This window comes from Canis lupus, chromosome 27 (assembly GCF_048164855.1).
Source record: "Canis lupus baileyi chromosome 27, mCanLup2.hap1, whole genome shotgun sequence".
Lineage (NCBI taxonomy): Eukaryota > Metazoa > Chordata > Mammalia > Carnivora > Canidae > Canis > Canis lupus.
The window spans coordinates 42576646-42589986 of record NC_132864.1 but is presented as its reverse complement, the minus strand read 5'-3'; positions in this window follow the sequence as shown (position 1 = coordinate 42589986).

The following is a 13341-nucleotide window of genomic DNA, read 5'->3' as shown; positions in this document are numbered from 1 at the left end:
CTTCATGGGAAACTCCTGAAAATGAGGCCACCACTTTCTCATTCCCTGCCCGTTGATCCAGTGTCCTCAACAGGCCGGTCACGCTGGCTCAGATTTGTTTCAATCCAGCATGAAACCGTCTCTGGCTGCAGGAGAGGCTCCGGCCGGGCACGAGGCCTGAACGGGTGTAGCCTGGACCGAGCCAGCGCCGGGGGCAAAGGCAGCGGGGCACGCGGTGTAGACAGGAGTGCGTGTGGGTGCGAGGGTCCCACCTGGTGCCCCCGACCTCCTCGCTGTGACCTCGGGTCGTTTCCCCACTTTGCAGGCCTCGGGCCCCGGAGCGGAGGGTCCCGGCGATCCAGGCTCATCCCTCCGGGGTCGGAGCCGCGCAGCAGCTCGCGGGGGTCCGACGGATGGAGCGCGGCGTCCTTCAAACGGGAGAAGGACAATAACCGAGGGACGTCGGAGCCCGACAGCACGACCGCAGGCCGTGAACCCCAAGGTCCCTCAACCGCGGGCCCGAGCGCCCCGGGGACACGGGGAGCCCCCAGCGCCCGCAGGAAGCCCCGGCTGGACCGCAACCGAGGCCCTGGGGACTGGGCCCGCCCCCGCCGAGGCCCTGCTCCCCGAACCGTGCCCCGGGGCGGCCCCGCCCAGCGCGCCACCTGCTGCTCCGGGACCTCACGGCGGGCCCCCAGCGCGGAGAGGGGGCGGGGCCTAGGGGCGGGGCCTCGAGGGGCGGGGCCTCGAGGGGCGGGGCCTCTGTAGGCGCGCCGGGGCGGGGCGGGGCGGAGAGGGGCGGAGCATCGCGGGGGCGGGGCCTCTGTAGGCGCGCCGGGGGCGGAGCATCTCGGGGGCGGGGCCTAGACGGGCGGGGCCTAGACGGGCGGGGGAGAGGGGCGGGGCATCCGGGGAGGCGCTCCGGGGGCGGGGCCTCGAGGGGGCGGGGCCTCTGTAGGCGCGCCGGGGGCGGGGCGGAGCATCTCGGGGGCGGGGCCTAGAGGGGGCGGGGCCTAGACGGGCGGGCGGAGAGGGCGGGGCATCCGGGGAGGAGCTTCGGGGGCGGGGCCTCGAGGGGGCGGGGCCTCAGGGGAAGGCGCTCCGGGGCGGAGCCTCGGGGGCGGAGCGACGAGGGGGCGGGGCTTCTGTGGGCGCCGGGGGCGGGGCCTCGGGGCGGGGCCTCAAGGGGCTGGGGCGGCAAGACCGCGAAGCATTTGGATGAAACGTTTCCAACTCTCATCCCAAGCGCCGACGCCTCCTGCGAAGCGCCCTCGGCTGCACACACTCAGCCCCCGAAGGGACCCCTGGCCGCGAGCGCGAGGTTGCAGGGCTCCCCGACCACGTGCCCCCCCGCCCGCGCACCCCTGCCCCCGCTCACCCCCGTGTTCCCACCAGGGCCCCCCCAGGGGGCGCACCCCGCCTCCCGCCGCCTCCCGGGCCTGAACCCCGGGTGATGTAGGCCCCGAGAGCGCAGTTGGGGCTCCCTGGGGGCGCGCAGCCCCTCAGAGCCCCTCCGCTCCGCTCCCCCGCGGCTACAGCGCGTCCCCTTAAGGCGGGGCGCGGGGAGGGGGCGAGCAGGGCCGGCCGGGCGGTCGGTCCGGGGCGCGTGTGCCGGCTGGTGTCTCGGTGTCCCGGCCGCCGCCAGGCCGCGTTGCGCGGGCCCACAGCGCCATCTAGGGGCCCGCGGGCTGCAGAGCGGGGCGCCCGGACACCTGCCGCCGCTGCTTCAGCCCCGGCACACGGTCCGCGGGAGCCCGTGCACAGTAGCCCAGGGCTCACGGTGGGAGACCCTGGGCTCTCCCAGGTGCAGCTGGAGAAAACAGGTGCGGGAGTCACGGTGTCACGGAGACAGGTGTCAAGGATGACCGCAAAGGATTTTTACCTGAACACCTGCAGCTGAGCTGCCTGTGCTAGATCAGCAAGACCAGAGTAAAGGCAGCCCAAGGGCATCTCACAGCGCCCTGCAAATACGATCCCAAGTAGGTAAGAGCCACCCTCTTCCCGGCCTGAAGGTGACCCTCTTTGGGCAGATCCAAGCTGGGGAGGAGGAGAGACCTCGATGCAAAAGCAAGTTCAAAGTTTAGATTCTCAACCTGAGAATGGAGATGTTGCTTACAATTCAGCACTTTGTCATAGCAGGTCATACCCAGGAAAGACTTAGGGTAGCTGGAGAAACATCCCAAAAGAGTGCGGGAGATAAAGTTGTTTGACACCTGTCTGCCAGGAGTTGGGCTTTTTCAAGATTAATGGTATAAGAACTCGGGGATCGTTGGCCATTATTTTTATCATCTATGTATTCTTCATTATGTCTTTAAATGTTTTGTACATTGTAGGGCCCCATATATTTAGTTGTTCATGCAAATGTCTAGTGAACAACTGCTACGGGCCTGTTGAGGTGCCCAGAAATGTGCAGAACTGCGATGAGGAAGACATGGCCTCTGTCCTCAAGGACACAGAACCCCCGTGGATGTTATCACCGGGCGCTAGGAAAACCACACCCTGCTCTTTGAGTGTTACTAAAACTCAGGAGATGGTCCGGGGAAGCTGAGAAGGGACTCAGTGAAAGGGACATCTGAGCTGCTCAGGAAATATGTGTTCTCTATTGTGTGTATTTCTTTTGTTACTTACCAAAAATATTTGAATTTAGAAGGGGCAGCAGTGTCGGGTTTGTAGGCCAGAGAAATTTCCATGAATAAGTGTGAGTTTCTCTCTTTAACATTTGGAGTTAACATTGTCTCCCAGACACAAGTCAAAAGCTTCAGGGTGGTTGTCCCCCCCCCCCCAAGAAAGCACTCCCCACCCCCAAGGGATGGGCGCTTGGGGAGAACTTCAGGTACAGCTCTGTCCTGCCTCTTCCCATTCTTCCCGATAAACTCCCCATCTCAGTTCACTGGTGCTTGAAATTCGATGGCAAGCATTTCATGTTTTAATCTTTGAAGTTTAGCCCGAGTTAAAATACAAATGCTTGTGAACAGAGCGTCCACTATGTTGGGGAAATAAAATACGAAAACACAATCTCCTCCTAGCCCAGGAAACCTCTCCACAAGGTAAAAGAGAAAGAAAACTATTATCGAATAAGCATTAAACCAGGTGATGCTGGTTGCAGGGTAGTCTGCAAAGAGACTGCAGAGACGGAGAGAAATCTCAGCCCTCTACAAAGCCAGGCAGATGCGTTCCGTTCCGTACGTGTGTTCAAGACAACCAGTCCTCAGCAGGACTTAGAACAGTGTTTAGCACACACGGTTAATCCCAAATGTGCATGGTAATGGTTGGGACCATCTGTTGGCTAGCTGGCTTTGTCCAAAGGAAAAATAAACTCCTATCTGTGTGAGAGGCGGTAGTAGTTTTGCAATTTGGAATAGGCACTCACCCAGGTCAGGTCCCTACCATCCCCAGAAAGTGGGAGTTCCTATCTCCCAGTTGGAAGGCTATCTCCCCTCATTGGTTACATTCAAAAGAGGTGGTTCCCAGGTCCTTGAGAGAGACATTCCTGGCAAGAGGGTTGGCTTTTAAAAAGGTGGTTTAAAAACCTTTAAACCTTAAAATATTTAAAAGCTTTAAATATTTTAAAGGGTTGGAGAAAGAACCTAACAATGACAAGGTTTCTAAAATACATGCTCTAAGGAAGGGGGGGGGGGGTGGGCATGGAGTTTCTTCCCTTATTGTCAAGAGGGAGAATTAAGCCTCTTCTTTCTGATTGGCATTTGCCCTGCCTGACAACTGCTAGTCAATCACACCTTAGCAAGAGAGGATCTCCCAGGTGGTTGTCTGAGGGAAGGCTCTCACATGAAGGAACAAGCTGCATGCACACGGGGGCTTGCTTCCCTGGGCACTAAAGGGCTTTGCTGAAGCTGACAGCAATCAGAGCAGAGGAAGAGAAGAGCCAACGGCTGAACGCAGTTTCTCCTGTTGCGTCGTTTTAACCTGTGATTTATTTCTGGAACTCTTGTAAACGCCTTCCAACTCCAGCCATCTGCCTGCTGTCCGTCCAGTGCCCGAATACCCAAGCTTCCTCCTTAAACACAATTAAGAGATTATGCTAACAGATCCTCGAAGCTGCCCTGACTCAGTTTGCCAAGTGAGATCCATCTTTAAGTGGCGATAGGCAAAATGACTCTGAGACACTACAAAGCAAAAAATAATAATAATAATAATAAGCAGGACAGTGTTTAGTGTCTCCTGCTCAGAGGTAGGCTTCTGAGGATTGCTCCACCACAGGTCAGAAGACAGCAGCTCAAAGCGGATGCTCTCCTTTGTACGTGCATCTCATCGCCAGTAGGCCTTGGAAGTGATTGCATTTAAGCCTTCAGGTCCCTGAGATTTGCTAAGGGGATTCATGGGCCAGGATTTCCCACATTACATGCCGCAGCTCTCTGGCACCAGGGAATCTGCAGTTGCCCTCCTGGACCCACATCCAAGAAAGGGATACCAACGTCCCCTTCAGGCAAACCCCGCCAGCATCTTTTCTTTCACTTGACAAATGCTACCTTGGTGCCTATGATGTGCCAGGAAATGCCTTCAGCTTTGGGTGCTGGAAATGGAGGAGACACACCCCCTACCTCCTGGGAGCTCAAAATGTATTCATACTCAAGGAGGGGTAAAGCTACATGTTATCAGTCAGGGAACTAACCACCAGCAACTCAGGCTTTATTTTACAGAGGGGAGAGAGAGAGAGAGAGAGAGAGAGAGAGAGAGAGAATGCAAGTGAAGGGCAGAGGGAGAGGGAGAGAACCTAAAGCCAGCTCTGAGTCCAGCATGAGCCTGATGAGGATCTCAGTCCTGGGACCTTGAGATCATGATCTGAGCCCAAATCAAGAGTCAAATGCTTGACCAACCAAACCCCCCGGGCTCAGTGCCTGACACTTTTTATTTTTAAGATTTTATTTATTTATTCATGAGAGACACACAGAGAGAGAAGCAGAGGCACAGGCAGAGGGAGAAGCAGGCTCCTCACAGGGAGCCCGATGTGGGACTCAATCCCAGGACCCTAAGATCACACCCTGAGCCGAAGGCAGATGCTCAACCACTGAGCCACCCAGGTGTCCCTATGCCTGACACTTTTTAAAGCTATGTTACATGTATTAACTTGTTAAACCTTCACAAACAATGAGAGGAATTCTCAATTTCTGCAAATTAAAGATGAGACACAGAGGCTTAAATATCATGCTCAGGATTGCTTGGCTAGTGAGTAGCAGAAGTAAGATCTGGATCCAGACCATCGGGCTGTGCGTGTGTGAGCGTGTGTGCACACCCACCCACCCACACACACACACACACACACAATATATATACCAGGTCTGTGTGAGCACAGCTGGGTGTCCCCACAGCCACGTCCAAGGCCGACCTAAGGTTGATGTTCTGTTTCTGCGCTTCACTAGCCCAACGCTATGATCCAAGGACTGGCCACACTCACCAACCTGTTGATATACTTGGCTTTTAAATGGATTCCACAGACTGCAGTCATTTAACAAAAGAAAGAAGAATAAAAATTAAAGAATTGAAAAGAGTCTCTGGTCCCTGAACACCCCGGAACTACTGAATCATCCCCACATCCAAATTAAATGTTGGGATCAAAAAGCAAATAAAAGAACCAGGGAGTCTTTTTTCTTTTTTTCTTTTTTTTTTTTTTTTTTGCTGGCTTTCCTAGGAACCTGCACATTTTTTTTTTTTTTGAGATCTGTCTGCATTGAAGCTGCCAAGTGAATTATTAAATTTATGAGGGTGAAGCGAAGCCAAAGCTACTGATCAGTGAAATTAGTTGCAACTGGATGGAAGAGCTTCAGCGCTGAGAACTCCGGCAGACGGCAACATCACTCAAAGCGTGCAGGATTCTGCTGTGAAAACATTACAAAGTCTCATGCACTTGGATGCCTGGCTGCCAAAGGCTCAGGGGAGAGGGTATTTTATGAGCCTTGAAAGACTTCCATATAATGCCGGGCCGACTGTTCCTCAAACTCCTACGATTAGAGTTTAGAAGAAATCTGGCTCAACTCTGGAACTCGCCTTTCTTTATCAAGGTGTTAAATCAAAACCTACCATTCTAGAGAGAACCTTATTAAAATGGCTTTAACACCAGGAAAGCAAACTTTTCTTTTTTCTCTTTTTGGTACCTATTTGGGACGATGGACGTCAACTAAACTTACTCTGGTGATCATCGCACAGTGTCAGTCAGTCAAGTAGTTGTGCTGTACACCTTGAATGGACATAGTGCTGTATGTCAATTACATCTCGGTAAAACTGGAAAAAAAATAAAATTTACCGTTTGAGAACTGATCTCCTGAACCTAAAATGATCACTCTTAAGGAGTTCTTCATAGCTTACGTGAGTCATTTTCATGGTTTTCTACTGCTTGTTACTGCAGAGTTTGTAACCACATGTCACCAAGATGTACTTGTAATGGATGTGATAGGGACTCGTACAAGAAGGAGCTTTCCAGAAGTCTGGGGAGCTGCAGGCAAATAGCACTCGTGGATACCTGAGCACTGGCTGTGTTCTCTCTCCCGGGGAGTGAGAACATGATAGTGTTCACGCCCTTCCTGTTCTAGCACCAGGAAAGTGATAAACAGTCCTCTAAACAGAGCCACAGGATGACCAGAGTAGGACCTTTTGAAATAGAGATGAAGACTGGCAGGTTCAACGAGCAGTGATGTACAGTAACCTGGCATCCCCCTTGACGATGGTGTCATCGGCAAGGCTCAACCTCGCCAGCAGTTGGAGAAGCGTGTCCCAGACTAGATTCCATGACAAACCCGGCATCCCCCTCTGCTTCTGCTTCACTGCCCACTTTGGAATATGTGCTCAACCCTCCTGAGATCCACGAAAACAAATAACAACAACAACAACAACGAAAATCAAGAAAACCAGTTCACTCACAAATGGAGATCTCTGCTGAGCTAACTGGTCATCACTCTGCTATAATTATGGGTACATCCCTAAGTTTATGGAGGAGGCAGATTTTTCTCAACCCTCAGCTAAGCCCAGGCTGTTGCCTCTCCATTAGGAATCACTTTTTAAACTTTATGCAAAGGAAAAGGTGGCCCGTACGTGGTCATTTTCTCTTTCTCTCTAGAATTTCAGTAAGGACTAACACTTTCCTGACATGTTGGGAAGTTTCAAGTCACTTCTTCCTATATTCAGCTTTTGGACATGAAGTCTCTGTGGTGCACCGGTGGAAACTGGCACACATTTTTTGAACTAGAAAGCTCCTGTTCCAAGGCCATCTTTAAGATGGGATGTCCTAGAGTCACCTGTGTATAGACACAGATGCTTTCAGCGATAAAAGAACAGTTAACAGCTGATGAATCTCATAATCCTCCCAGATCAGTGTAAGTAGAGTTTGCCCTTCAGACCATAATAACGGAACATGGATTTTGATGTGCAGATCCCTGGTTTAACTTGAATTTAATTTCTTCCATGAAAAGTACCATTTACTTTCCCCAAAAAAAGAATCTCGAAATCCATGTGGCTAGGAAAGCTTTGTGACATTTACAGAGCTGCTAGTGTGAGAGTAGCCATGCAACAACAAACACAGTAGAACTGCCAAAATCTTAGCTAACCAAGCAAAATCCTAGGACAGATGTCATTACCTTTAATTAATTGAAATTAACGTGAAAATAGCAGTGATTGAAGAGTAAAAGAAGCAAGACGGATTGGCTGCCTCCCTGACCCCCTTCCAGCCTCAACTCCATTAAATTTTGCTACTGAGGAAAAATCGGGCTCCTAAAAATTGAAGATGTGTGGTTTAATAGAAAATGTTAAGATTTTCTGATAGTGTGTTATAAAGTGTCATTTATTGAATTCTCATAAGTTTGAAATAAATAAGTCCACAACGAGCCTGTCTAGAACTCGACCTTCTGAGTCGGCTTCCAACTGCGTCATTGGTTCAAAACTTGCAGAACACTCGGGCTGAATCCATTCATTGAATGAGATTTGTAGATATAAACATAAATTAGGCCCACAGGAGAATTGTTCTGTCGTCACAGACCCATTAATATATCCCACTTATAATAAAATGTAATAACTAAGGGTTCAATGTAACAAGTCCAGGATAATTATATGAGGGCTCCATCACTGGTAGTAAACAGAGCACAGATAGTCCTGGCACAAAGTAGCAATTCAACTATTAAAATACTCACAGTGAACTGAAGTGACACACCATTGGAAGGAAAGGAATTACCAGATAAGAAACTAGACATTTGAGAAATATGGAGGAAATTGCACCTGCAGAGCAGAGGAATTGTGCGACGGCTGCTAACCTCAGTTGGAGTTCTGCGGAGTTCTGCAAAAAGACAAAGAGACCTGACAGTGACTAACGTGATTAAAAGCTGAACGTGCACTGTCCCAGTTCCAGTTCAAGATGGCCCCAGGGGATACCCTGAACTCTCACCTCTTCCCACACACCCACACACAGAGTCTACAGCTGCCTGTGGACCAGTCTCCTCCTAAAAACCCTAAAGCCTGGCTGAGTGATGAGTAGGTCAGGCCAATGAGTAGGAAGCCACACTGCACAGGTAGGAGAGGCTGGGACACAATCTCTCCGGACACCCCACCAGTAGCAGGTGTCCCACACCTGGGAGGGAGCTCAAACTCCAGAGGAGACAGTGAAGGCCTTGAACCCCACTTTAGGAACCCAAACTCTTCAAGACCCACACCCAAGAGACAAACCCCCAAAATGTTTACCTCTGAAAACCAATGGGGCCCCTGTCCTGAGACCCACAAGAACATAGTTATCTGGGAAACTACACTTAAAAAGGCATACACACTCTGACTCACCCACCCCAGGGCTAAGTTCAGAGGCAGCCCACTGTGCACAAAAATACAACGGAACCACATCAAACTAGAAGCTTCTGCACAGCAAAGGAAACAAAATGAAAAGGCCAATGACTGAATGGGAGAAAAGACTCGCAAGTCATAGATCTGTTAAGGGCTAATATCTAAAATATATAAAGAATTTACAAAATTCAATACCAAAAAACCATCTGATTTAAGAAATGGGCAAAAGATCTGAATAAACATTTTTGCAAGAAAGACATACAGATGGCCAACAGGTCCACGAAGAGGTGCTCGACATCATTAGTTATCATGGAAATGCAAATCCAAACTTTCATAAGATAATCCCCCCACACTGGTAGAATGGTTATCATCAACAAGACAAGAATTAAAAAAAAAAAAAAGAAGAAGAAGACAAGAAATAAATGTTCATAAGGGAACGGAGAAAAGGGAGCCTCATGCACTGTTGGTGAGAATGTAAATTGGTGTAGCCACTGCGGAAAACAGTGTGGAGGCGCCTCTAACAACTAAAAATAAAGCTACTGTATCATCCAGGAACCCCACTTCTTGGTATTTATCCAAAGAAAATGAAGACCCTGGCTTGAGAAGATACATGCACCCCTCTCTTCATTGCAGCATTATTCTCAATAGGCAACCTATGCAAATAACCTAAATGCTTCCACTGGGGGATGAATAGATAAGGCAGATGTGACGCCCAGACAGACACACAGAGACATACGGAATACCATTCTGCCGTAAAAAGGGTAGACTTTTGTCATTTGTGACAACATGGATGGACCTCAAGGACATTATTCTAAAATAGCTCAAAGATAAATACCGTACAATGTCTCTTATATGGAGGATATACTTGTAAAACAGAGGCTCATAGATACAGAAAACAGACCGGTGGGGGACGGAGGGTGGGAAAAATGGGCCACCTGACTCTGTTTTAGTCTAGATACATTTAATTTTTAAAATAAATAAATAAAACGGAAGAACACGTGCACACCTACGCAAACACAAAGCGGAATGCGAAAGTCAGAAAGCCTTCCTGGGAAATGAGAAAACCCCCATCTCCCACAGTGGGAGGGCAGAGAAAGCCCAGGACAGGGCTCAGGGATTAATTTTAAGAATGGCCAACCTCCAAAGAAGGTTATGCTCTGAAACGAAAGGGGCTGGGTGCTCTGCCAGGGAGAGGGCTCTGGTCGGAAAAGTCCAGTATTCGCTGGGCCCCTGTGCACCTCGGCTCCTCTCTGTGCTATCGTGCTTCCATCCTGGTCCTTCCACCTGGTCCTGCAGGTGCCGATCCCAAGAATATTCCCTTATAATTGGCCTGTACGTTACTACCTAGAGCCCAGCACTTCTCAGCAGCCACGACCCTTCAGGAAGCTGTGTCAACTCTGGCCTCCCCGGGGACACCACGGTGGGGCCGAATAAAGGACGTGCTCTGTACAGAAGGGAAGGTGCCCTGACCACTTAAACACGTGGCTCGGGACCCTGCCATGTGCCTCATCTGCCCTGTCCCCTTCATGTCCCCTCTGTGTGGAGCTCTGGTCCCACCGAGTCCAGCCCTTTGCCCATCCTCGGGTGTGTGCGGCAGGGACGTGGTAAGGGACCCCAAGGCCTGTAGGCTTCTGTGTGTGTGTGTTTCCTAGCTGGCTCGTTATTTTGCTACCAGTTGAGTCTGAACATTTTCAGGTGGAGCCACCTGTCTGCAGTCACCATGGCACACGCCCACACCCCTCCAGTCCCCGGCCCTCATCATCCATCTAATGGCCTACGTTGATGTTCTCTCTCAGCCCCAGAAATTTATGATTTATGTCCAAAGGCCAGGAGTACGCCTTCATTCATTTAATCCTTAATCAATAAAATCACTTACTGCCAGGCACCAGGCTATTTCCTGCGGCCAAAGGACTTTTTTAAAGGCGCCCTCACTGAAGCTCATAGTCTAGTAGAGAGACAAACATTGTGACTTGAGTTACGTGTATTAGCGTGACGATCACCAGGTGGGTAAGGCCCCTAAGGAGGGGCAGGAGGGCCGAAGCCCATGCAAGGGGAGAAAGAGGCTTCAGGAAAGATCTCCAAGAGAATTTCCTAAGCTACACTGAAAAAGTAGAAGTCCAGGTAACCAACGGGGAAGCAAGGATTCCTGGCACAGGGAACAGTGGAGGCACAAAATGTGAAGGGAGTCAGCCTGGGGAGCAGGCCAGGGGTGAGACCCTGGAGAGCGGGGTCCCACGGGCGCTAACATCCAAGAGCTGGGAGCTCGGACTCATGGCTCAGCATCAGGCAGGTAAGACCTCCCTCACGATGGTCTCGGGAGGACTTCAGGTGACAATGTTTACTGGTGTCGTCGGCACAGTGCCTGGCATGGGGGATGCACACGAGGTCCCTGCACCCAATTCTCCCAGCAGCATCGCCTTCCGTGGACGGTCTATGGATCTCTGCTATGGCGGACCTACGGGCCATGCCGTGGTGACCTCAGAAGGAAAGCGTGCTTCTGCACTGGGGGCCACAGTGCCTCCTCTGGCTCTCTGGTACCTCTGTCACCCATCCGGGCCCACCACATCTGTCGGCCTCTCCATCAGCACAGGACAGGGAGGCTCACCTGCGAAGACAGCCCCTCATAAGCCATATCTCCTAGAAGGGACTCCCACTTGTCGTGTAGACTCCTCACAGTGGATCTGGCCCTGTGAGTCACTCTAGCCAAGGGCCTGGGTTGGGGGGGGTGGGGGGTGATGTGCCACCAGGCCTGGAGCCAAGCCTGCAGAAGGCAGGGAGCTTCTGCCTTTATGATCCTCTGAGCCTTGAGATGATAGGTAATGAGTCTGCTGTCGTTCCAGAGAGCCTACGTGGAGAAACAGCCTAGACAGGCCACATGGAGCGACAGAGAAGCCCTGGAACTGCGTGGAGAGAGACAGGAGGTTGGCTTCCCAACGTCCCGGCTGAGCCTGGGCTCCCAGGCACCCCCACCGAGGCATGGCTGCAGCCATCCTGGACCATGGAAGGCCAGGCCACACCTGCCATCTGCAGTAGCCTCACGGGGTCCCAAGTGAAATCCATCTAGAAAACCACGCAGCTAAAGCCCCATGAGCCTGCAGAGGCCTAACAGCAAGACAGCCATTACTGTATGTCTCGGAGCTCTGGCATGATAGTCCAGGGCGGTAGGGGCCTGACCCAGCAGGACGCAGCTTTTACTTTGGCCAGAGGACCAAAGGATTCACCATGTCCATGTGTGCTGGCCTTTTTTTTTTTTTTTTTGTCCTTAAAAACATTTATTTTCAGGTGCAGGGGTCATGTGACATCATCCCATTTATAAAACCAGAGCAGAAGACACAGGCTCTGGGGGCATCACGTTTCTGAAGGGCAACGCCATAGCACAGTCCTCTTGGCCTTGGGGAAGGAGGGGGCATGTCTCTGGGCTCTCCTAGTTGAAAAGTCATTAGGTTGGAGCAATCCTGTTAATCTGTCTTTTTGGTTTTGGTGAAAATTTCGGAGAGTGCGAGGTGATCACTATTATTTTGCACATCATTATGACATTCACCCAGCCTCCTGCGGTTTTCTCATCTGCACTCACTGTTTAAGTAATCTCCTTGGGGGCCTCACTTAAATACCTTTGGTCTCAGAGCCTTCCAGCTGTTCTCTAACAGGAAGAGCAGCCTCCATTTCTATCCCCTAATAGTGCATCTCTCAGCTCCCCTGCATTCAAGGTCAAATGACCCGAGTCCCGCCTACCATGAAAACGTCACATGCGGGGCAGCCCGGGTGGCTCAGCGGTTGAGCGTCTGCCTTGGGCCCAGGGCGGGACCCCGGGGTCCTGGGATCGAGTCCCATGTCAGGCGCCTCGCAGGGAGTCTGCTTCTCCCTCTGCCTGTGTCTCTGCCTCTCTCTTTCTCTCTCTCTGTCTCTCAGGAATAAATAAATAAAATATTTTTTAAAAAAAAGAAAGAAAGAAAAGAAAATGTCACATGCAACCTTTAGAGAGAGTTCTTAAAGGGAGGGAGCACATCCTCTTACATTCTTTCCTCCTCCTGCTGCTGCTTAAACAGGGACATAGTGGCTGGAGCTCAGCAGCCGCGTGAGTCCATGGGACCAAGATCACGTAGAGCAGAGATTAGAAGGAGTCGCCCTCCCCGATGACTGTGGAGTCACGCTCCTGGACTGCTCAGCTCCAGACTTCTGGTACAACAGAAACATAAACTCTGATTTCATGCCAGCCCATGTGATTTCGCTATTCTGGCATTTGCAACCAAATCCAAGCCTGACAGATAAACCATTTTTAAGCTGATGGTCTCCAAATTTATAACTTTTGTCTGAACCTCTTCCATGAACTCAACTCCGTAGGCCCATCTATTTACATTTCCTTGTGGACAATCAGCAAGTTTGTCAAATGTAGTGCATCTAAAATCAGACCCTTAATCTCACATACTTTCAGCCTGCCTCTTGCACTTTCTGTCCCACCTTAATTGGTGGACACTTCATTCTGTCAATCACTCAAGCCAGCAACCCTGGGGTCATCGTCACTTTTTTTTTTTTCTTTTTCTGTTATAGCTCTTCCAGTCCATCAGCAAAATTTATTACTTTACATTCAAA